General features: G+C 43.9%; 1 pseudogene; it reads left to right on the top strand.

Annotated features, from left to right (window-relative positions):
* The first annotated feature begins 3,179 nt into the window (after positions 1-3,179).
* Positions 3,180-24,669, top strand: part of LOC145409841 (uncharacterized) — a 63,997-nt pseudogene continuing 42,507 nt past the window's right edge.

Raw genomic sequence — 24,669 nt, 5'->3', positions numbered from 1 at the left:
TGCGTGATGGGGAGGGAGCAGCCACTGTACGCCCCTCATCCACTACCTCCTCCTTCTATGGGAATAACACCGTGCTCACAGCCACTGTACGTGACAGGGAAGGAGCGGCCACTGTACGCCCCTTCAGTTACTTCCCAAAGTGCAGACAGGCCCATGGCTACGGCCACTGTATGTGCCAGGGAGGGCGTGGCCACTGTGCACCCCTCACCTGCCTCTTCCTCCTTCAGGAGCAGCACCGCCAGCACAGCCACTGCATTGCGGGGGAAGGAGCGGCCACTGTATGCCCTTCAGCTGCGGGCCCTAGAGGTCACAGAACTGCCAACACGGTGCTGTACATATGGGGAAGGAGCAGCCACTGTATACCTTTCATTCGTGACTCCGACGGTCCTCCAGAAGCAGGAGGTCCCTTGCACGGCCGACCCTTTACCTCTCAGCTGCGTGGGACGCCCTTTGTTGTCTCCTTCCAGGAGTGGTTCCCCGGAGGTGCTGCCGGAGTGGGGGCGTGGCCCGATCCCAGTCCTACCACCTACCACTTGGAGGTCCCTGTCCCTGACGGACGTCCTGACGGAGAAGGTGCCGCAGGTCACCCCTGATGGCGCCCCACCCTGCAGGCGGCCACAGCCCCCAGATCCCCAGGCCTGACCAGCAGGCTTCAGGCCAGGGCAACTCGGGCTCCCCTCTCCCCGGAGTCCAGGCGACAGGCCCGCCTCCTGCAGCTGTTCAGCCCCTGAGTCTTGAGGGCCACCTCCCAGGTCGAGGCCCCACCCCAGACCGGAGGGCCTCCCTGCACCCCACCGACGAGGCTCCAGTACGGGAGCCTTCTCCCAGGTCGAGGGCCCCCCAGACCGGAGGGCCTCCCTATACACCCCCGACGACGAAGGCCTGGGCGGTGACGCCCCTATGGGCAGTGCGTACCCCCTACAGGAAGGCTCCCCAATAAGACCTCCTCTCACGCTTGAGCGCCTCATCAAGGTTAAACCCAGGAAACAAGGGTATATGATGATGCCGACGCCTCTTGTGACGCGAACCATGAGACAGGAGTGTGTGGTAACAAGTAACAAAGTGAGGGCCAGAACAATATAGAAAGTGACTAAGTTATAAGTGACACGCTGAGAAACGATACCCCGGCAGTGTGGAAAATACTAATAAATACAGATAGAGTAACGCCAGAAACAGTGAGTCAAGACCAGTGGTGTGCGAGAAAACCAAATACCTGCGAACACGTGTTACCGCGACTAAGCGACTTTCCCGAGTGTCGCGGCTCACACCCTGAACACTTATAGTAATATTCACTCCCCTGACCCTTGGCCAATGCTTTCCATCCCTAGTGCAGCAGAGCTTAGTATATAAAATACCAATTCTGCCTATAAACAGAATACGGGTATCGTTATTATTCATTATTTATTATTCATGTGTAAGTGAAGAATACTACATCCTGAGTGTAACCGTGTACATTTATATTGAAGGCAAACTCTGTGTCTCTGTCCAAAACATATCCAGTGTCTCTCTGTTCTATATTGTAACGGTGTATGAATTAAGACAATAGATGTGTTAAGGTGTACTGCCTGGTTTTTATGTCCTGTTCCTTTGTGGGTGCTTTACTTCCGGTCCGGAAAGAGGACCCCGCTCAGTCGCAGGCATTTTTAGGACGAGAGGTCAGACTAAAAACACCCAGGATAACAGCCTCTTTGATTAATTCCTGGACCCTTTTCTTTTATTCAGTGTACCTAGCGTGTAACCTTTATCCTCAATTTCTTTAGCATTCCTCTTTTCCCTGTTTAATGCCTTCCTTTTCTTGATTTCTTCTCTCATTGTCTTATTTATCCAGGGTGATTCCTTTTCTTTTTTCCCATTTATCTTTCTCCTATATGTTCTTGTTAGAATACTCTCAGCCTTCTCTTTCATTGATTTCTCCATATTTTCTATACTACTCCTGCACCTTCTCTCCAACTCCTCTACATACACGCTCATAGCTTCCTCGCATCTGTTAAAAGTACATCACATGACAAGCAAATGTAGGCCAGATACAAACTCGCCACTCACGCTGCGGTATATTTCATTTAACACGGTAGGTCATCATGAAATTTAACTTCACCGTTGGACTTTTCTACTGGACAGAGCTTGCTGGTTACCAAGGTGTATGGAGATACTTATTGTATAAATGGATTGCGATTTAGGTGTGATAAGCCGAATAAACTTAGTGTCGAATGTAAATAAGGTCACATGGTGATAGAGACTTAAAGGGCTTGGCAACAAAACACGTCAACATTGAGCCAGTTGCCGGGTATTAAAAATAACTCATTTATTATATTTATTTAATGGCGCAGTAATATATGCTTCTTCAACCATACAGCCACTTTTTCACCAATAAACTTATTCTCTTGCGTAGATTAAATAAAATTGAAACTTCCTGCGTAATTCAGAAGGGAGTAATGAATAGACTTCTAGAGCCTTGCGTGCGTAAACATAGTGGTTGCCAGTCTAGCGAAATTGACTTCTATCTAGCGTAAGTATTGATGTTATGATATGCTAACTTCAGGTCTACATATTATCAATATTTAGCAGCATTACACAAAGACTGTCAGGAGCTAGATATATTCAGAGTTCGCCAAGACAGAACAAAAAATAATAAGTATTACATTCAGTGATGCACCACATCATTATCGGAGCTTAATGTATCTAGCGACAGCCTAAACCCGATTATGCTGTAAATATATTTATCAATAACTATCGATAATCCAGATATATAACCATTATTATCAAATTATTTCTCATATGATGAGTATATAAGGGTAGTCTAGAGCTTCATTTAGCTGTTCTGGCATTATATCAATACTGACACCGATATTTTCAAGCCTTAATCAGTGTCTGGTGTTACAGAACATTTTTTCAATGTTTACCAATGACTAACAAAGTGTAGCAGGATATTCTAGTTTTTTCTAGGTTCTTTATATCTGTCGTTAACCTAGGGCCTTGTGATCTAGCAACCCTTGTAGGCATAATATTACTTTAAATATTTGTACTTAAAGACATTTTTAGATATAGTACCAAAATGTTGCAATTACTTTCTACTAAATTCTTGAGTTTTTTCGTTGCCAGCACCTCTGTAGTACAAACCTGGCATAAATTTAGCGCTTTCGATAGCCACCTTTGGTAATAATGCAAATTCTTCACTAAACATGGCCACCACCGATCCGCATCAGCTGGGATACCATTTTTCAAGTGGTGATTTAGCCCTTTTATTGGAGTCTGTGAAAGAAGAGAGATTCAGGGCGCTTATTTGTGACTTTGGCCGGGAAATTGGTGATCCTGACAATAGAAAACAGTTCGAAGGAGAGGTGAAAGAGGTGGAAAACGAGAGGTGTTGAGATGGATTTCCTAGGTCCCGAGCCCCGGTTTTGCCCGGAGTGTAGAGAAATAGGGACAAAATGACGTGATTTTTGTGACTATTTGATCCAGCCAGGTGATCCAGAGGTTGAAGTTTTATTTAAAGCCCATGAGAGGGGTAAAAAGTCTAGTAGGCGTCATGGACAGTAAGAATTTGTGCATGACGGTGATAAGGGGTAAATATCTCAAAGTTAATCCCTTCCAAGATCCTATCATGAAATATTGCGTGATGATGTGTTCAGAAAGGGGTAAAGGTCGTACAGGAGATAAAAAGTGCATGGTGGAAGGAAAACAAGGTATTATTGTAGTGTCAGACAGTTTTGCATCTTGGTTCGCTTTTACGTTAGTTTGGAAAGTATTAGGTATATTTGTCAGGTTAGATGAGATTGAGGGATGGAGAAGTATAGGAGGGAGGGGGCTGTGAGCTGGAAGCAGGGCAGTGAAATGGCGGGGGACAGAGCAAATCGGAGGTGATTTATTTGTGGCCACTCCTTACGGGATTAAGGTGTCTGGCAATAGATAGATCAGTTAAGTTTGTTCTGGTAGTCTGTGGTAGTGTAGAAGATTAGGTGACTTATTTTAGGTACTTAAAATATCAGAATAACATGGACTGTCCAAAACTGCAAATTTACCAAAAAATGATAGACTGGATGGTATTTACAAGCTGCCAATGTGCGGTTCAGAGATATTACCACCATAAATGCATAGTATGATACCCAACTCTAAGGTAAGCATTCCACTGCAGCAGGTTAGGTTAGGTTAGGGTCCAGAAAATGTACTGCACAACCTGGGAGGTGTACTGGCAACTTGTAAAAATTTACCGTAAAAATATTAGAATTACACGGACTGTCTGAAACTGCGAGTTTACCAAAAAAAGATAGTGGTTACACAGTATGGTAAATTGTCACAAACTCTCTTCAAACCCCCTGTCATGCAAAACTAAGCCAGGTTGATGGAAGAATGTGAAGGGTGTGATTGATGAGTTAGGCACTGGAGGGAATTTGCAAATTATTACAAGTTGCCAATAGCCTACACCCCCAGGTTGTGCAGTATATTTTTCTGGACCTACCCTACCCTACCTTACGCCACCCTACCCTACCCCAACCTAACCTACCATACCCTATCCTACTCCTACCCTGCTGCAATGGAATGCTTACCCTAGAGTTAGGTATCATACATTGCGTTTATTGTGGTAATAACCCTGAACCACATATTGGCAACATGTAAAATAATACCAGGAATTCTGCATGATGGAGGCCTTGAGAGAGAACAAATGGGGGTTAATATAGGTCAGAAATATGGACAAAATACATGGAGAGCTCTCATTAACGATCTATGAAAATCTTATGATGTGTTATCTTTAGTCTGTCTGTCTATTGCCAGATGCCTTAATCCCGTAAGGTGTGGCCACAAACAAATTGCCTCCATGTTGCCCTATCTCCCACCATTTCACTCCCCTGCTCCTATCTCACACCCCCATCTCTCATATACCTCTCCATTCCATCTCATCCTTGGCCTCCACCTCACTCACACTCTCCTTGTCAGTCTCTCGCTCTCCATCCTCGCTACATGGCAAGTTATCTTTTGTATTGTATAATTTTGAATAGTTTTTAAAGATTCCAATGTGCTTGCAGGTAAAAAAATACACTTTAAGGAGTAGAAGCACCTTTGCCAAATTAGTTTTCCTTCCTTCTGATAGTCTGTTATGTTTTTCTGATAATTTCTGGGGTGGTAAAGTAACTATTTATCTATTGCCAGATGCCTTAATCCCAGAAGGGGTGGCCACAAACAAATCGCCTCCATGTCGCCCCATCCCCAGCCATTTCATTGCGCTGCTCCCAGCTCACACCCCCATCTGTCATATACCTCTCCATTCCATCCCTCCATCTCATCGTTGTTAAATCTGTTTCCACGTTGTTTTTAGCTGCTCTGCTTTTTCAACTCTTGATTGTCAGTGTAATGGCAGAAAGGACTGTCCTAACCTAACTGTTAAACTAATCCTAACGTAACTTACCTTAACTGTACCTGGGCTAATAATTTAATCTAACCTAGTTTAACCTAACCCAGCCTGACCTGATCTAGCATCTAGGAGGCTGGGAAGTGAAATCTATCTTTGAGTACGTTAAGATTCTTTCTTCTTCTGAGTACGTTAAGATTCTTCTCTTCTGAGTACGTTAAGATTCTTCTCATATGCTGGAAACAAATAATCGTAGGTGTGGCTTAAGGACGTGATTATAATAATGGGGAACATTTTTGAGAGAGGGGATGTGAGCTGGGAGCAGGGCAGTGAAATGGCAGGGGACAGGGTGACATGGAGGTGATTTGTGTGTGGTCACCCCTTATGGGATTAAGGCATCTGGCAATAGACAGTTTATTTACCACCCTAGAAATGATCAGAAAAATATAACAGACTATCAGAAGGAAGAAGAACTACTTTGGTAAGGTGCATCTACTGCTTCAAGTGTATGTTTTACCTTCAAGCACATTGGAACCTTTAAAAACTATTCAGAATTATACAATAGAAAAGATAATTGGCCATGTGGAAGAGGATGGAGAGCAAGAGACTGATGAGGAGAGTGTACCGGTATGTAAGTGAGGTGGAGGCCAAGGATGAGATGGAGCTGATGGAGTGGAGAGGTTCCGTATATGAGATTGGAGGGTGTGAGCTGGGAGCAGGGCAGTGAAATGGCAGGGGACAGGGTGACATGGAGGGAATTTGTTTGTGGCCACCCCTTACAGGATTCAGGCGTTTGGCAATAGATAGGTAGATAGATAGACACATTTTTGAGCAGGAAGAGGTAATTTGCCACCCTGAAAATAGTCAGAAAAATACCAATATAGAAAACAAATTAGAGGAATATAAATTGAATTAGTGAGGTCTTCCTGCCACTTAAAGTAAAGCTGTACATTTACCTTCTTGCATTCATAATTTTATAATTCTGGTGCTAGATGAATGTGACTATCATCCACTCACTTGATGTAATGCTGCCTACTTCCTCCTTCACCATTGTCATTCTGTTTCTGCGTCTGTCCTCCTCTTTTCCTGTTTCTCAGCAACATCCACTCACTTGATGTAGTGCTGCCTACTTCTTCCTTCACCTTTATCATTCTGTATCTGTCCTCTTCTCATCCTGTTTCTCATCATCATCCACTCACTTGATGTAGCACTACCTACTTCTTCCTTCACCTATATCATTCTGTTTCTCTTTTGTCTGTTCTTCATTCATCCTGTTTCTCATCATCATCCACTCACTTGATGTAGTGCGGCCTACTTCTTCCTTCACCTTTATCATTCTTTTTCTGTGTCTGTCCTCCTCTCTTCCTATTTCTCACCATCATCCACTCACTTGATGTAGTGCGGCCTACTTCTTCCTTCACCTTTATCATTCTTTTTCTGTGTCTGTCCTCCTGTCTTCCTATTTCTCACCATCATCCACTCACTTGATGTAGTGCGGCCTACTTCTTCCTTCACCTTTATCATTCTTTTTCTGTGTCTGTCCTCCTCTCTTCCTATTTCTCACCATCATCCACTCACTTGATGTAGTGCGGCCTACTTCTTCCTTCACCTTTATCATTCTTTTGCTGTGTCTGTCCTTCTCTCTTCCTATTTCTCACCTTCATCCCCTCACTTGATGTGGTGTTGCCTACGGTACTTCTTCCTTCACCTTTATCATTCTTTTTCTGTGTCTGTCCTCCTGTCTTCCTATTTCTCACCATCATCCACTCACTTGATGTAGTGCTGCCTTCTTCTTCCTTCACATTTATCATTCTTTTTCTGTGTCTGTCCTCCTCTCTTCCTATTTCTCTTTTTATTACTATTCTTTCCTTTTCAGGTGGCTTTACATTGAGTGACAAGCTGAATGGTTTCCTGTAAGCCAGGCAACCATTTACAGCATTGGGTGGTAACCATATAATCAGTCCATCCATACATGTTCCCTATGTGTCAGCAAGTGGGTTGGTGGAGGGTTAGTGCCCCTTTCTATAAAACAATTAAATACAAATGGTCACCCCTTACCCAATAATGGTGTCTGGCCATAGATACTTTAGATAGACATAAAACAGCTAACTCAAAGACAAACGGCTGCCCCTTATTGGATTATGACATCTGGCTTTAGATAGATAGATAGACATAAACAACTAACTCAAAGACTAACGGCCACCTTTTACGGGATTGTGTCGTCAGGCTGTAGATAGATAGAACCCTGTCATGCACAAAACAGTCACTCATAGTGCTAAGGAGAGTCTGAAAGATATATTTAATTTACAGGAAAGTGAATGGAGGAGGTTAAAGATAAAAAGTATATATATTTGAATGCCCATTGACTCGCTGTGATAAAATGTGTCTGTGAGATGCAAGTTTTTGAAGCAAGTCAGGCAAAACTTTTTGATACAATTTAGAAAGAGAAAGTGAGGAGAAAATTTTTGAAGCAAGAAACATTTTGAAGTGAGTGAGAAAGAGAGTTTTTGGAGTGAGAAAGAAACATTTTGAAGTGAATGAGGAAGAGAAAGTCTTGGAGTGAGAAAGAAACATTTTGAAGTGAGCAGGAAGGATAAACTTTTTGAAGTGTATGAGAAAGAGAATGTCTTGGAGTGAGAAAGAAACATTTTGATGTGAGCAAGAAAGATAAATTTTTTGAAGTGAATGAGAAAGAGAAATGTTTTGAAGCTAAAAAGAGAAACAATTAGAAGTGACAGACAAACATTTTGAACAAGAAAGTTTTTGAAGTAAATGAGAATAAAAAGCATTTCAAAGCAAGTGACAAAACTTTTCAAGTCAAGTGAGAAAAAGAAGCCATTTGAAGTACCAGTGCTGATAGCTAAGTAAAGAGGAGTGGCTTTTTTAAACAAGTGACAAAATGAGTTTCCAACAACTTGATGAAAGGACTAGTGGTAAAGACAGAAGTAATGTAAGTAAAAATGTATATAAAGATAAAAGTATTGTAAATAACGAGAAAATGGCTACTGTAAATAAAGAGAAGATTGTAAGTAAAAAGAACAGTGAACATTTAAGTAAAGTTGATAGTAAAGAGATAAAGGGTGTCCATAAAGGAAAGGGTTGTGTAAGTAAAGACAAAAGTGAGGATATAAGGGAAAATAATGACAGAGTAAGTGACAAAGAAATTGGAACACCAGTGACTGAAAATGGAATGCCAGTCAGAGAAAATGGAGCACTGATCAGCGAAAATGGAATGCCGGTCAGAGAAAACGGAATGCCAGTCAAACCAGCATACAAAATGAAACATGTTAATAAATTGGACCTTCAGGATTATGCGCTCCAATTATCTTCCCAATACAGGAGGGCATGGCAGCCACAGGAGCTCAAAGTCGAGGTGGAGCTGCCTGGGGTGACTCGCGCATCTCAGGTTGATGCAAATATATGGCAACAGTCAGTCATAGTATCAACACTCTCAGGCCCAGAGTATAAATTGGAGTTACCACTACCTTACCCGGTGAACGAGGAAACGAGCGTGGCCAAATTTGATGTCAGTACGGGGAAACTGACACTGACCTTAACTGTTATTGCCACGGTTGATCACGACAACTGCCCTGCTGTTGACGACCACTCTCCGTCCTCCGATTCTGGGATCGAGTGTGATTATCGGACCACCAGTGATGGGGATAACTCCTCCGAGGCTTCTGTTTCATCACAGGAGGACGTGCTGCCACTACGAGAAGGGGCCACGGAGATACAGGACTGTGTTTTTGAGCCAGATGATGTTGATACCCGTCCCAACCCCCCATCAAGCAGAATAAGAAGAGTTTGAAGGCACCCATAGAATCCCAGGAGAAAACGTTACTGCTACAAGAAGGTGCAGAAGAGGAAGATGATTGTGTATTTGAGACAGATGCTGAGATTCCACCTCGGCAAAGAGAAGCAGAGTCGATGGAGGAAGAGGGAGAGAATGTGTGTGACGCAGAATTGGAGAAGGCTACACTGCCACCACAAGATGATGCCACTCTCATCCCAAGCTACACTATGAGGCAAAGTAAAAAGAGCTTGATTTTGAGCATCCACTGTGGCAATGTCCTACCGAGCAGTGTCAAAATCACCCAGCCTAGCGACCAGTTGGCCAGTATTGTTTTGTCCAGCATGGGAAGTGGCCAGACACTTCTAAAATATTGTCTGGACGTACTGACAAACCCCAACCAAATCGCACAGCAAGGGGTTTCCTACGTGCTTGAGGAGCGGCAAGTTCTGGTGACCATAAAGAAGGTTTTGGCCAGCCCGTGGGATAGTGTCCAAGTTGGCCATAATGGTTGTATGGCCACTGTGGACCTGACAACAGAAAATTCCATGGAGGGAGAAGAGAAATTGGAGGTGAGGTTTTATTTATTTATTTGTTTGCAACTGTCATCCACTCACTTGATGTAGTGCTGCTTACTTCTTCATCTTTATCATTCCCTTTCTGTGTCTGTCCTCTCTTCATATTTCTCACCATCGTCCTCCTCTCTTCCAATTTCACACCATCATTCACTCACTTGATGTAATGCTGCCTACTTTATCCTTCATCGTTATCATTCTTTTTCTGTCTGTCCTCTTCTCTTCCCTATTTCTCACCATCATCCACCCACTTGATGTAGTGCTGCCTACTTCTTCCTTCACCTTTTTAAATTCTTTTTCTGTGTCTGTCCTCCTCTCTTCCTATATCTCACTGTCATCCACTCACTTGATGTATTGCTGTGTACTTCTTCCTCCATCTTTATAATTCTGTGTCTGTCTTCCTATCTTCCTATTTCTCACCATCGTCCACTCACTTGATGTAGTGCTGCTTACTTCTTCCTCCTCTTTTATCATTCAGTGTCTGTCCTCTTCTGTTCCTATTACTCCCATCTTTCCTGTCGCTTTTTGTTACTCTTCTTTCTTTTTTAGGTGGCTTTACATTGAGTGATAAGGCTAATGGTTTCCTTTAAGCTAGGAAACCATGTACAAAGCTGGGTGGTACCGTACCCATATAACCAACCCATATATACGTGTTCCCCTACATGTCAACAAGTGGGTTGGTGGAGGGTTATTGACCCTCCCTGTAAAACAACTACAGTATGTAGCCTAATTCAAAGACAAATAGCCACCCCTTATGAGATTAAGCTATGACGTCTAGCTAGTGATAGATAGATAGACATGAAACAACTATTGGGTAGCTATCTCAGAGACAAACGGCCACCCCTTACTGGATTGTGGTGTTTAGCTATAGATAGTCTTGATAGACAGATAAATAGAATTGTTTATATATTATTGTTATTACTGTATACCGGTACCTGGTATTTTGTATTACAGTACTATATTATTTATTATTATTATTAGCTATATTATTTTGGTGATGAAATTGGTGGTAGGTGGGGGTGCCCATCATCCACTTAATCAGTTTAGTGATGCCTTACGATCTCTACACTGAGTGACAAGCCAAATGGTTTCCTGTACTCAGGAAACCATTTGCTACGCTGGGTGGTAACCATATAACCAGGGTTTCTGGCAGGGTTAAGTGTCCCCCAGATTCCCCTTTCCAAATCACTTAATCATGGCAGTCGTTTCAGAGAGCCTTGGAGGGCCCAGTACCTGCCCAGGGCCCCAGCCAAATGGGCATATTTGCATGGCCATGTGGAATGTGAGAGGTGTGAATGAGGAGGGCAAGAGGGTTGAAGTGGTGAATGTGTTCAAGAGTGCGAAATATGCCGTGATGGCGTTGTGTGAAATGAAGATGAAAGGGTGTGAAGTGGAGGAGTGGGAGGGTGTGAAATGTGTAAGATCGGGCATGAATGGGCGAGGAAGATACAAGTAAGGAATTGCTTTGTTGATGAATGAGGTGTGGCAGAATGGAATGAGAGACTACAAATGTGTCAGCACGAGGTCTGTTTATGTCAAGTTCAAGTTTGAGAAAGTGAAAGTGGCAGTGATTGTAGCATAGGCCTATGCACTGTGTGATGACAGGAGTGAGGGAGAGAAAGAAAGATTTCTGGATGAGGTGGATGAAGCAGTGGGAGAAAAGCCCAGGAGCTGTAAAGTGATCGTAATAGGCAGTATGAATGGAAATGTAGGCACTGGTCCTGAGGATAACATAATGGGTTGTTATGGAGTACAAGGACAAAACGATGATGGGAAGTGACTGAAGGATATGTGTCAGGAAAGAAGGTTGCACATTTGTAACTCATATTTTCAAACACAAAGATAGCTACCGGTACACATAAATATATGGTACATGGTACCGTACCGGGTATAGAGGGAATGGGGATCATGTTGAAAGAAGCCTGATTGATTACGTGCTCGTAGAGAGGTCGATGATGGGAATGGTTGCTGATACAAGGGCCGTGAGAGGACGATGTGGAGGTCTGTCAGATGTATGCAAGATCATGCTGGGAGGAGTGAGGTGGACCAGGAGAGAGAGGAGCAGTCAGGGAAAAAGCCTGAAAGTCGAGAAGCTGAGGATAAAAAAAATGGCAGATAAATACAGGACCAAAGTAGAGAAGGAATCAGAATCAGTGAATTGGAATTAAATGGATCTGGACAGCCTGTGGAATGCATATAGGGATTGCTTAATTAGGATTGCTAAAATGGTGTGTGGTGTGGCAAGAGTGACAACAAAGAAGAAAGGTACGGCATAGTGGGATGAGGAGGTTAAGAAAGCAGTGGAGGAAAAGAGGAAGGAGTGGCTAGAGTGGTTACAGGATAGAGGTTCAATTGAAATAAGAACTGAATACTGTATATTGAGAGCATGAAGCACATCAAGAGACTAGTGAAAAGGAAAAAGAAGGAGGTAAATGAGAATCTGTGAAGAAAAGTGTGAGATATTCTGTGATGGCATTGTGTGAAACGAAGATAAAAGGTTGCGAAGTGGAGGAGTGGGAGTGTGTGAAATGCTTAAGGTTGGGCATGAATGGGCGAGGAAGATGCAAGGTGTCCTCCATCAGCTTCCAAAAATGCTGGACAAACATATCGACAGCATCAACACCAGTGCTTGGTGTCTCCCCAATGATGGCCTTGTTAATACCTTGGTGCCTCCTGAACCCCACACCCAGCCATCACTACACTTGAAATCTTTTGACTCCAAGGTGTGTAGCAAATCTTTGTGCTGTGTGTTGGATGTCCACTGCCACTCTCAAGGACACCTGCATGTACCACTCATATGCAGCTTCGTTGAGTTTCTCATTAGGTAGCTTCATGCTCCTGAATACATCCTTACCCTTCCTCCTACTTTCCATTTTTTTCATTACCTCTTTGTTTTGTCATTAGCCTTCAAGATGCCTTGAAGGATCAACTTCCTAAGGCCGTATTTGTGCGTGAGGTCACCCCAGCTTGTGACTTTCTTATGAGCCTTTATTGCCTCCATCCTTTCCACGCTGGTAATAATCTTCCACTTTGCTTTCTCAGAAGAGGAGGTGCTGGGAAACTATGAGTAGCCATTTTTCACAGTCACTATGGGAAGACACCACACTGTAGAGATGCAACACATGTGGTAAAAGACACAGCAAAACTGAAGCCAACCACGTGCAGTGTGGTGTGTCCCCAGCCTCTGGTCCTGCCCAGGTGTACCAGAAGTAACCCAAAATAGCCCAACTCACCACTGCTTCCCTCTCACATGCCACCAACCCAGTCAGAGTGGATGGGAAGAAGTGCTGCCAACATTGGTAACTGATTTCTGAGTCACCCCGCACATGGGGATGGATCCGATAGGCCTGCGTGATACACCGTTTCGTTTTGTTTCGTTTTTAAAGGCCCCAAAATGCTTGCATGTGTTGGCCTTGGTCACCTAATGGCGGCTCTCCACGCTGCACGATCCATTGCAGCCTCCCTGTTCAGTCCCTTAACCCTGAGGTCACAATGACCTCGTCCCATGTCTTTCTCGGTCTACCCCTCATAACCCCACCCCCAGTATTAACACTTCTCACCTTCCTCACCAAATTATCATCCCCCATCCTCCCCACATGTCCAAACCATCTTAATCTACCTCTCCTCATCACAACACCAATACACTCCAGTCCCATCCTACCTCTCAACTCTTCCATCGTAAACCCAGCCCCTCGAGGCCTTGGATGCAGGGACGCACCGCACATCCACCTAATCATTGTCATTTCTGTATGTCTGAGCCGGCGAATATCTTCCTCCTTCACTGCCCAGGTCTCACTACCATACAGCATTACATTCCTAACACATGCTGCATACAAAGACCCCTTAGCACGTAGGGAGAGTCTTCTAAATGTCAGAAGCGGCAAGAGCTTCCTGAACTTCTTCCATCCACTTCTCACCCTAGCCACAGAGCTAGCTCCAGCCCTACCTCCAGCACACAACATGTCTCTCAAATAACAAAACTCTTCCACACACTCGAGAGATTCACCAGCAAGTTCAATCCTTTCACGTCTGACAATCTCCACCTGCTCACCCCGACACACCGTACACATAAAATCAGCATTATCTCGCAGTCTACCTCTGATACCACTACATCTCTTATGCACCCATTTATCACACACACCGCACAAGATGGAATTACTTCCCACGCCCTTGTGGCAAACTGCACTTGGCCACTCTCCCTCGTCTTTGACAGTACCGCCACCAACCCTAGATATCATCACTTTTGTTTTATCTGCATTTACCCTTAAACCCTTTTGCCCCATACCATCTCTCCACTTCCTAAACCTTTCCTCCGCCTCCCTTTCATTCTCTGCAATCAACACCAAATCATCAGCATACAACAACTCCCACGGGAGTCCGTTTCTAAAGTCACGTGAAAGGGCTTCAAGTACCATGATAAACAACATAGAACTCAAAACTGACCCCTGATGCACAGCAACATTCACGGAAAACTCATCACTCAAATCTCCATTCACTCTCACCTGGGTGTGAGCACCCACATACATGGCCATAACCACCCTAACCAGCCACTCCTCCAAGCAAGCTTTCTCATTGCCCACTTCACCACCTCTCTAGGGACTCTGTCAAAGGCCTTTTCCAAATCAACAAAAACAAAATAAAGATCCCTTCTCCTACCAATATATTTTTCCTGAAGCTGTCAAACAATGAATATGGCATCAGTGGTCCCCCTACCTGGCATAAACCCAAACTGCATCTCATCAATATTCACTCTTTCTCTAATCATACCTTCTAAAACTCTCTCCATTACCTTCATTATCTGATCTAAAAGCTTTATACCTCTATAATTTCCTCTTTCCAGGGCATCACCCTTCCCTTTATACACATTTACAATTACACTCCTCAGCCAATCATCTGGGACAACACACTCATAAATAATCCTATTTATCAGGTCAGTGACAAACCTCACCCCTATATCTCCTGAGGCCTTCAACATTTTGGCAGTCAATCCAGACACACCTGCTGCCTTCCCCACCCTCATCCTGCCTATTGCCTCACTCACAGTAGCAGTATCAATCAAAGCCCAAGGGCCAGACACTGGATCTGCTGGCTCCAAACCTTCCCTGTCCCAGTCAAACTCCTCATTCAACAACCTGTGATAATGCTCTCTCCATGCATCTTTAATATCCTCACTGTTCACCACTACCCTTCCTTCATCATTCTTCACACGCTGCTCACCTATGATATCCCGATTATCCCTCTTCACCTGACCTGCCACCCTAAATATATTTTTCCATTCCCTATGATTTAGGTTATCAAATAATTGTCTCTGTGACTCAGACTTTGCCCTGTATACCTCTCTCCTAGCCTTACGCTTGGCAGCCAAATATTCCTCTTTGCTACCACCCTTCTTCCATTCCCGGAAAAGCCTTCTTTTCTCCTTAATTGCAGCTTCTACACCCTCATCCCACCACCAAGTTACTTTATGTCTTGGTGGTCCTCTTGTCCAGCCGCATGTTACATCAGTAACTCAAGAAATTGTTCTTGAGGGCTCTGTACTGTTCATTAACGCCTCTGTCTACAGCTCCCTGTTCAGCCACCACTCTCCTCAACTTGCTATAGAAGGCATCCCTTACTACTTGGTTTTTCAGCTTCCATATTTTCCTCCTAGGTACATTAGTCCTCTTTTTCAACACTTGTTCTTTAAGCACTATATCACAAATCAATAGTTCGTGCTGCTGCACACACTCCTCACTTGCTATAACTTTAACATCCCTCACTAACCTCCTATCGGCCCTCCTAACCAGAAAATAATCTATCTGACTGCTATTTCCCCCAGACTCATACGTAATTAACCTACTGTCTCTTTTCCTAAAATATGTGTTGCACACAATCATGTCCGTTGCCTCCCCAAACTCGAGTATCCTTTCCCCTTCTGCATTCCTTAGACTATACGCATATCCCCCATGCACTCCTTCATAACCTTGTGCTGCTTCACCTACATGACTGTTTAAGTCCCCTCCCAAAATCACTATCTCATCATCCCGCATACCACCCACTACATGTATTAAATCATCCCAAAATCTATCTTTCTCTGATTCAGCTAATCCTGCCTGTGGAGCATATGCCGATATAATCGCAGCTGTCTTTCTTCCCAACAGAATTTTCGCTACCAATATCCTATCACTTACTCTCAAAACATTCATAACACATTCCACCCATTTCTCCGCAACCATCACACAAACACCTCCATATCCGTCTGTCCCCCCCTGCCAAAACAACTTATAGCAACAGTCCTTCCCAACAATCTTTCTGGCTGATACACCCCTGTACCGGACTTCCTGCAAACACGCCACATCCACCCACCTCCTACTGAATGCCTCAACGACTTCCCCTGCTCTTCCCCTCAAACTTCCCACATTCCATGAACCCACCTTCATCCCTCTGGGTGATTTACTGTCCTCAGGCTTGCTTTGAAACTTATTTTGTTTTGTCATCTTCAGTATTAATAAAGGGGGACAGACACAGCACAGGTCCCACTCACTGCACAGTCCCAGGTCCAGGCAATGGATCTGGGACCCCTAGCCCACCAGCTTACCAGTGGCTGTGGTAGTGGCCTCGGGGCACCCTGCCAGGACAGCTGCAGGGACACACTCCAAGCGCGTCTTGGCACTGCAACTATCCCGCCATTATACACCCACTGATAGGGCAGCCTCCTGGGTCGCTACTCCCAGGTTCGGACCCCTCTCTATTGGGTGGAAGCGGCAGCCTGGGAACCGCAATGCCCTGTACCCTCTAGCACAGGCCCGAGCCCCATCTCGCCCTGGACCCACGATCTGTGCTGGCGGAACCCCCACCACGCCTTCCCCCAGAAGTCCGCACTAGGTAGCGGGGGCAAAGTTTTCTGGCCGCATGCCCTTGCTGGCCCCAACCCCTGTAACGTAGTGGGATACGTTGTGTGAAATGTAAAGTGCATGTGGTGTAGTGCATAGATAGTTAGAGGAAATGTTTGGGAGAGTATGCTGGTCTACTCTCCATGTTCCTGTCACACTGAAAAGGTCAGCAAAGGGGGATGGTTAGATAGCTAGTGAAACAGGAGCTCCAGCTCTCCCTATCACCAGCATTCCCATTCCCCTCGGAAGTACTACCCTGTTCGCCCCATGCTACGGCCTCCTCCTACGTTTTTTTTTTTTTTTTTTTTTTTTTAATGAAAGAAAGAAGCAACCAGAGGCCAGGAGTTTGCAAGATTGTTCCCTCCAAGAAAAGCAAAAAAACAAGATAACAGAGACCCAAATTCAAGATCCGTTCATTTTGAGATGGCTGGACACACTTCATTTGAAAGACTGGAGATAATAGGCAGTAGGAAATACAGACAGAGTGAGGCAGTTCCGGAGTTGACCTGTCGCATGCATGAAGGACTGGGAGTAATGGTAAACTTTTGCATTAGAGAGTTGGACAAGAGGGATGAGAGTTTGTTTCTAGACAGGTGCTATGTGCCCATTGTAGAGGTGGAGGGATGCAAGCAGACAGTTCAGAGAGGCAGTAACCATTGAAGCAGCGATAGAAAAGAGATAAAGAGGCAACAGTGCAGTGAAGAGACAGAGGTTGAAGGGAGCCAGTAAGAGAAGGAGAGTTCATTTTAAAAAGTGTCCATTGGGCCCAGAGCCACCAGTAAGATCTGTGTTATTTTTCCCACAACATTTAACGGATGGTGTCTGGTATGTCTCACGGTTTGTCCAGGGCCTTTGGTAGTGTCCCCTATAGAGGTATGCTTAGGTGAGGGTCTTCTGCATTATTATTATTATGTGGCTTGTCACTCACTGTAGAGCCACCCATAGGCAGAAGGAAGAGGAAAGAGTGAAGGAAAGAAAGACAAAAGAGGAAGGAAGTAAGAGAAGAAAGAGCAGACACACAAAGCAGCACTACATCAAGTGAGTGGATGGTGAGTGCCCCCACTTACCACCCTGGACACCAGGAAGCCATTTACTATGCTGGGTGGTAACTATATAACCACATTATAGCACATGGTGGTTTAGTGGGTAATTAAGGCACTCCAATTGGATTGAGCTGGTGCAGATTTATATCCAAGGGGTGGTTGGGGTTTATTGCTCATGTAATGCCACTCAGGGATGAGTGAGGCTGGTCACTCTCATCTTCAATGTCAGCACCAACTTGCCTAGCCCTGGCCTCCTACGCTTCTCATGGGGCAGTGTACGATTAGATGATGAATGAATGAATGAATGAATTGCCTCAACCAATTATTAGATGGGAAAAGAGGTATGGATGATGATGATGGTTATTATTATTATTATTATTGTTGTTATATTTTTACTGGTTTAATTATTATAGTACATCACTCCATTCTTATGTGAGAAGAGGGGTGTGGACAAATATTGTTATATTGTTATTCATTTTCATTTTTGAAGGCTCCAACATGCTTGCATGCATCGGCCTTGGTCACCTAATGGTGGCTGTCCGTGCTGCTCGATCTCTGGCAACCTCCCTGTTTAGTCCCTTAACCCTGAGGTCACACTTAATGACCTTGTCCCAGGTCTTTTTCAGTCTGTCTTTCACTACCTTACCCCCAACATTAACACCTCTCACTTTTTATTTACCCAGTTGTGATATACAGGAAATGAGCTACGCTCGTGGGGTCCTGTCTCTTTTTCTCGTTAAGTCAAATTTTGCTTTGAACTCGTTTAAGTTTTTAGACTGGACGATCTCTTTGTCCAGGCTGTTCCACAGGTCTGTGCATCTATATGGAAAGCTATATTTCTTGATATACTTTAAACAACTTGGCTTTTTCAGTTTCATTCTGTGTTCTCTTGTTACTCTCCCATCCCATACAAACAGATCATTTTTATCAATTTTATCTAGTCCCATCATGGCCCTCAACACTGCAATCATGTCGCCCCTCTCTCTCCTTTCTTCTAGGGAAGGCAGGACCAGCTTTTCTGGCCTCTTTCCGTAAGACAGATCTGCCAGGCTGGGGACCATCTTGGTTGCTGTTCTTTGTATTCTCTCGATCTTATTCATATCTTTCTTCTTGTGTGGCGACCACACTATTGGTGCATATACCAACCTGGGGCGGATCATGGCCACTATCAAGTTTTTCATCATTTCCTCATCCATGTACTGTACAGTAATCCCTGTACTTTCTGGACGCCCACTATCCGGACTCCCCACTTACCGGACATTTTGGGCCCGGGCCTTTGGAACCCCAAAATGGCCTAAAAATGTAAAAAGGAAAAAAAAAAATTCAATCGTACTTTGAAATTGGCGCGCAGTGCTGACCAGCTGTGTTTACGCTCGTTGCTTGCCTCCCCCATCCCTCCCGGCTTCCGCAGTTACCACCTAACTGCCATCCTGGCTAGATGCTCTTTCAATGGATGCCGCACGTGCTCGTTTTTGTGAATAAACAGTGAATAAATTGCAGTACCTCACCATTAGACCACATGGGAATTTACAGTGTTTTGCAGTGTTATGAAATTAGAATTCAGAATGGAAAGATTAAGTACAGAGTGTAAACTGGTGGTTGAAACTGGCGTGGTGCAATCAAGAACAGTATGTGCAGTGTTAAACAATTGTAACTCATAGTGCAAAGGATTAAGTGCAGCACAACAACGGAATACTGTATGTGCTTCAGGAGCATTTTCACCACTGCCAGACCCTTAGAGGAGGTGTGTTAACCTTGGTAACGAACGGCCATGGACGTGTTGTAAGTACCCAATACTCTGCTAAATATTTTCCATACTCATTTCTCATTCCTCATTCTCTGGTTCCTTTTCATTTATTTCATACTTGCTGTCCCTTATATGTGTGATTAGGGTCTTAACCCGTTAACTGCGCATGGCGGTTTTTTGGAGGTGTCCGTGGTGCACTGACATAGGGGTAAAAATGAAATTTCCCAGAGGCCAAATTTTGTCTCAGGAATTGAGAGAACACATGCCAAAGTATATAATAACGAAATATTAGCTCAATATTTACATTGGTAAAGCCATGGGTGAACATCGAAGTGTCTGATTCCCTATTGGAATTATGGTTTTCGTTTTCTTTTTCGGTTTCAGTTTCAGTTTTGAAGGCTCATGCATGTTTGCATGTGTCGGCCTTAGTCACCATGGCACTGTATTCAAAATTCACCCGCGCAGTCATGGATGTATTCAGCAGTCACACACGGAACAGCCCAGGCTGTATAGAGCAGTTAACGGGTTAAACTAGGTGCTATTCATGTCTGGTAGAGAGTTATGCAGGTGGTTTTCTGAGTTAGGCTGGGTTAGGGTCCATAAGTACCAGTGCAGGATGCAGGGGCCCAGTATCCGGATGGACCCACTTTCCGGACATGCCTTTGGCTCTATTACATCGGATAGTGGAGGGATTACTGTACTGTAATGGAATGCCACTCGTATGTTAGTCAAGAGATTGTATGTCTCTCTAACTATCTTGTTAATGTGTTTTTCCGGTGACAAACTATCCTGGACCAGCACTCCCAAATCTTTCTCTTCTCTCACTTTTTTGATTGGTTCATTACCCATCATGTAATGCAGTGATGGCCTCTTGGTACTCTTATTCATTTCCAATATTTTACATTTTTTTTGCGTTAAATTTCATTTCCCACATCTGGCTACAATCTTAGATCCTATTCAGGTCATCCTGCAGCATTTTACAGTCTTCCTCGACTTCTACTCTCCTCAAGATCTTTCCATCATCAACAGACAGACTTGCATAGCTGTTCATTCCATCTACCATATCATTTACGTAAATCAGGAACATTACTGGCGTTAGCACCGAGCCCTGTGGGACCCCACTTGTTACCTCCCTCCATCTGGACATCTTGTCCTTTATTACTGTCCTCCTTTGTTTGTCTCTCAAGAAGTCTCTCATCCACTCCAGGACGTTTCCCTTCAGTCCTCCCATGTGCTCCAATTTCCACATTAGTCGCTTATGGTTTACCTTGGCGAAAGCCTTCTCCAAATCTAGAAACACACAATCCACCCAGCTGTCTCTCTCCTGTAACACATCAATCACTCCTGAGTAAAAGCTCAACAAGTTGGAAACACATGACCTTCCACTTCTGAATCCAAACTGGCTCTCAGCCAGTATGTTCATCACCGCCAGATATTTTATCCATCTGTCTTTCAGGATTCTCTCGCATAATTTTGCAGCTACACTGGTCAGGGACTATCTGTCTATCTATCTATTGCCAGACGCCTCAATCCCGTCTGGGGTGGCCACAAACAAATCGCCTCCACGTCACCCTGTTCCCCGCCATCTCACTGCCCTGCTTCCACCTCACACCCCCCTCTCTCATATACCTCTCCACCCCATCCCCCCATCTCATCCTCGGCCTCCCCCTCCCTCTTCCCCCCTCCACCTCACTCATATACACTCTCTTCGTCAGTCTTCCACCCTCCATCCTTTCCACATTGCCAAACCACCTCAGTGTGTTCCTCATAATGCTTCCTATCACATCCACATCCACACCATAACGCTCCTTTATATCCTTATTCATCAGCCTGTCTCTCCTTGTGACTCCACAGGCTCCTCTTAAATAACTCATTTCCACTGCTCTCACTCTTGACTTGTGTCCTTCCAACAACGTCCAAGCTTCACTTCCATACATTAGAGTTGGTATCACAATACTGTCATGTAGTAACTTTTTCACTTCCATGCTCACTTCCCTGTTTCTTATCACTGCTTTCAAGTAACCAGCAACCTTTCTTCCCTGCTGTACCCTTTCAAGCACTTCACCCTCCAAACCTCCATCCTTACTCATCACACTACCCAAGTACTTAAACGTACTCACATTTTCCAATTCCTCACCATCCAACCGCATTGTACATTCACTGACTTCACCTCTCTCAAAGACCATCACTTTACTCTTCCCTACATTCACCTTTAGATTCCGTTTCTTACACACTCTCCCAAACTCATCCATCAAGCCTTGCAGTTCCCCTTTGTCTTCACTCAACAACACAGTATCATCTGCAAACAACAGTACAGGAAGTTTCCAAACACTATCCTCTCTCACCAGGGCCACTCCAACATCCACCACCCTACCTTGTACCTCTTTTATTACCCCATCCATGTACAGATTGAACAACCATGGAGACATGACACATCCCTGTTTCAGCCCAACCTTCAAAGAGAAAAATTCACTTAGTTCACCATCCACACACACTGCAGCCTTAGCACCATCGTACATACTCTTCACAGCATTCAACAACTTCCCATCTACTCCATATGTTCTTAACCCTTTCCCGCACGGTAAGTTTCAGTAAGTTTTCTTGTGCAGGAATTTTCACTACGAAGCCACCCGGCCGGGGAGCGCGCGCGCGGCAAATTTGAGCGAATGAAACACATTCTTGCCTTATTTTCGCCACTCAAAAATCCATGTATTCCCATGAAACCTATCTCCAGGTATGCATGGATGTTTGTTCTATCTGATAAACATGACCAAAACACAGGAAAACACCAGCAAAAAAAGTTATTAGCCCTGGAAGCATGGTCGAGTAAACTTTTTTCACTTCCCAACATCGCCGTTTGAAGGTTTTCCATCATACAGGAAAATGATCTAATAAGTTTTTATAGAGAATTTCATCAGCTTTCTAACGAAACCAATCCGGTTGAGATACGATGTATACTTTTCGAGAAAATGGCCAAAAACTGAGAGCCATTTTTGGAAAAATTTCACTGACCTCTGAGAGCAAAGTTTTCCCAGGCACCTTATGTTTTTATTACATAGTAATATGCCCCAATTATCCAGCTTTCCCACTTTGATGGGAAAACCCCATACGCCTCATAGTTCTCGAGTAAATCGAAAAAAAGTACTAAGCACTCCGTGCGTGATTGACTTTCGTGATGCGCGCAAGGCATACGCAATGTTCCCGTCTACGTAACAACGAATTCTTATCAGAAATATTACATATTTATGTATTGTACATATGTAGAATTTCCTGCTCTTCATCATGGTTCAAACATGAAATCGATACGTCCAATAGTTTCCGAGTAATTGGCAGAGAAACAGAGAGTATTACTACGAGCATTTTTCAATGGTAACAGCCGGGAAGAGACACTCATTTCCACCGCCTTTTCTCGCACAAAACGTAACATAATGCTAACATTTTGGTATTGATCATACGTAGAATTTAGTGGTATAGATCATGGTTGTTACAGAAAATCGATGTCTAATAGTTTTCGAGTAATTGGCCGACAAAGTGAGGTTAGTACTCCGAGCGCTTGTCACTGATAACAAACGCGAGGAAAAAGAAAAAACCCTCACCTTTTACCCCCCAAAACGCTACCAAAGGCTTACATTCGGGTATTGATTATACGTAGAATTTAGTGGTATTGATGATGGTTGTAACAGAAAATTGATAAGTCTAATAGTTTTCGAGTAATTGGCCGACAAAGTGGGGTTATTACTCAGAGCGAATGTCACTGATAACAAATGCGAGGAAAAACATTTCCCTCGCCTTTTACCCCTCAAAACGCTACCAAAGGCTTACATTCTGGTATTGATTATACGTAGAATTTAGTGGTATTGATGGTGGTTGTAACAGAAAATTGATAAGTCTAATAGTTTTCGAGTAATTGGTCGACAAAGTGAGGTTATTACTCCGAGCGAATGTCACTGATAACAAACGCAAGGGGAAAAAACATTTCCCTCGCCTTTTACCCCCCAAAACACTACCAAAGGCTTACATTCTGGTATTGATTACACGTAGAATTTAGTGGTATTGATGACGGTTGTAACAGAAAATCGATGTCTAATAGTTTTCGAGTAACTGGCCGACAAAATGATGTTATTACTCCGAGCGCTTGTCACACAACAACCGCTAGGAACAAAAACATTTCTCTCGCCTTTTACCCCCCAAAACGCTACCAAAGGCTTACATTCTGGTGTTGATCTTACGTAGAATTTAGTGGTATTGATGATGGTTGTAACAGGAAATCGGTAAGTCTAATAGTTTTCGAGTAATTGGCCGACAAAGTGAGGTTACTCTTCCGATCGCTACCAACTTTTACACACACTGTTTTTTCCTTGCACACCTGCCTGAAGACTATGCTACTAACTTTTTTTTCCCCCTATCTATACAGACTGTTACATCTTCCATGGATGTTTTTCTATTGTTATAACCTACTACACATAAACATAACTCTTCTATAGTTACTGCTGTGGAGATTTACTTTCTTTCATATGTGTAATCTGTAGGAGAAAATGGTTATTTGTCTGAAAGTGTGAGAGGTAATGGTAATAGATTATTACATATATCAACAAAACTTTGCAAAACTCACTTCCTCCAGGGGTGTTGATCCAGTTAGACCAGGAATTTGAAGATGAGGAGTTATGTAGTGTGTGTGTGTGAGTCAGCTTCTCCCTGAGAGTATGAGGCAACGCTATTTTTAGCACACACCACACTCGTTCACGGAAACTCGCAGCTTGTTTGACATATTTCATACAATTCCATACGCATTTACACTATCAGAATCACAATAATTCCAGCCCTAAAACACCGGTAATTCTCCCTTCCCAACTTCAGGTTTGCCCCTTCACAACACTCTGTTTCATGCCACACGTAACGCTTGCTGGCTCCATAATTTCACCAAGCCATCCACAGTATGTTTCACACAATATATATTTATGCCTTGGCTTCATTTATATACGTATTTCCACTCACGCCATACGGCCTACGGGGGGGTGGAGTGGCGAAACCCCGCTACACTGACCATGCGTCTGGCTCCAAGGCCCAACGATTGCTAACGGCCAGAATTGCTTTTCAATACATATATGTATGTTCCATCGACAATATCACGTCACTATATGTTCACATACAATGTATTATCTCACTGAGTCAATAGGGCCTTTGCCTTGGGTGAGAGGGGGAGAATTATGGACGATTTAAAGGGAACCACGAGCTGTCAAACACCACTGCCTGACTGCTCAACAAACACTGAGGTTGGAGGGAGCGGGCTGAGGTAGA

Source organism: Coenobita brevimanus, chromosome 9 (genome assembly GCF_032717465.1).
Source record: "Coenobita brevimanus isolate Jiangsu-jjx chromosome 9, ASM3271746v2, whole genome shotgun sequence".
NCBI lineage: Eukaryota > Metazoa > Arthropoda > Malacostraca > Decapoda > Coenobitidae > Coenobita > Coenobita brevimanus.
This window is presented reverse-complemented; position numbering and strand designations above follow the sequence as displayed.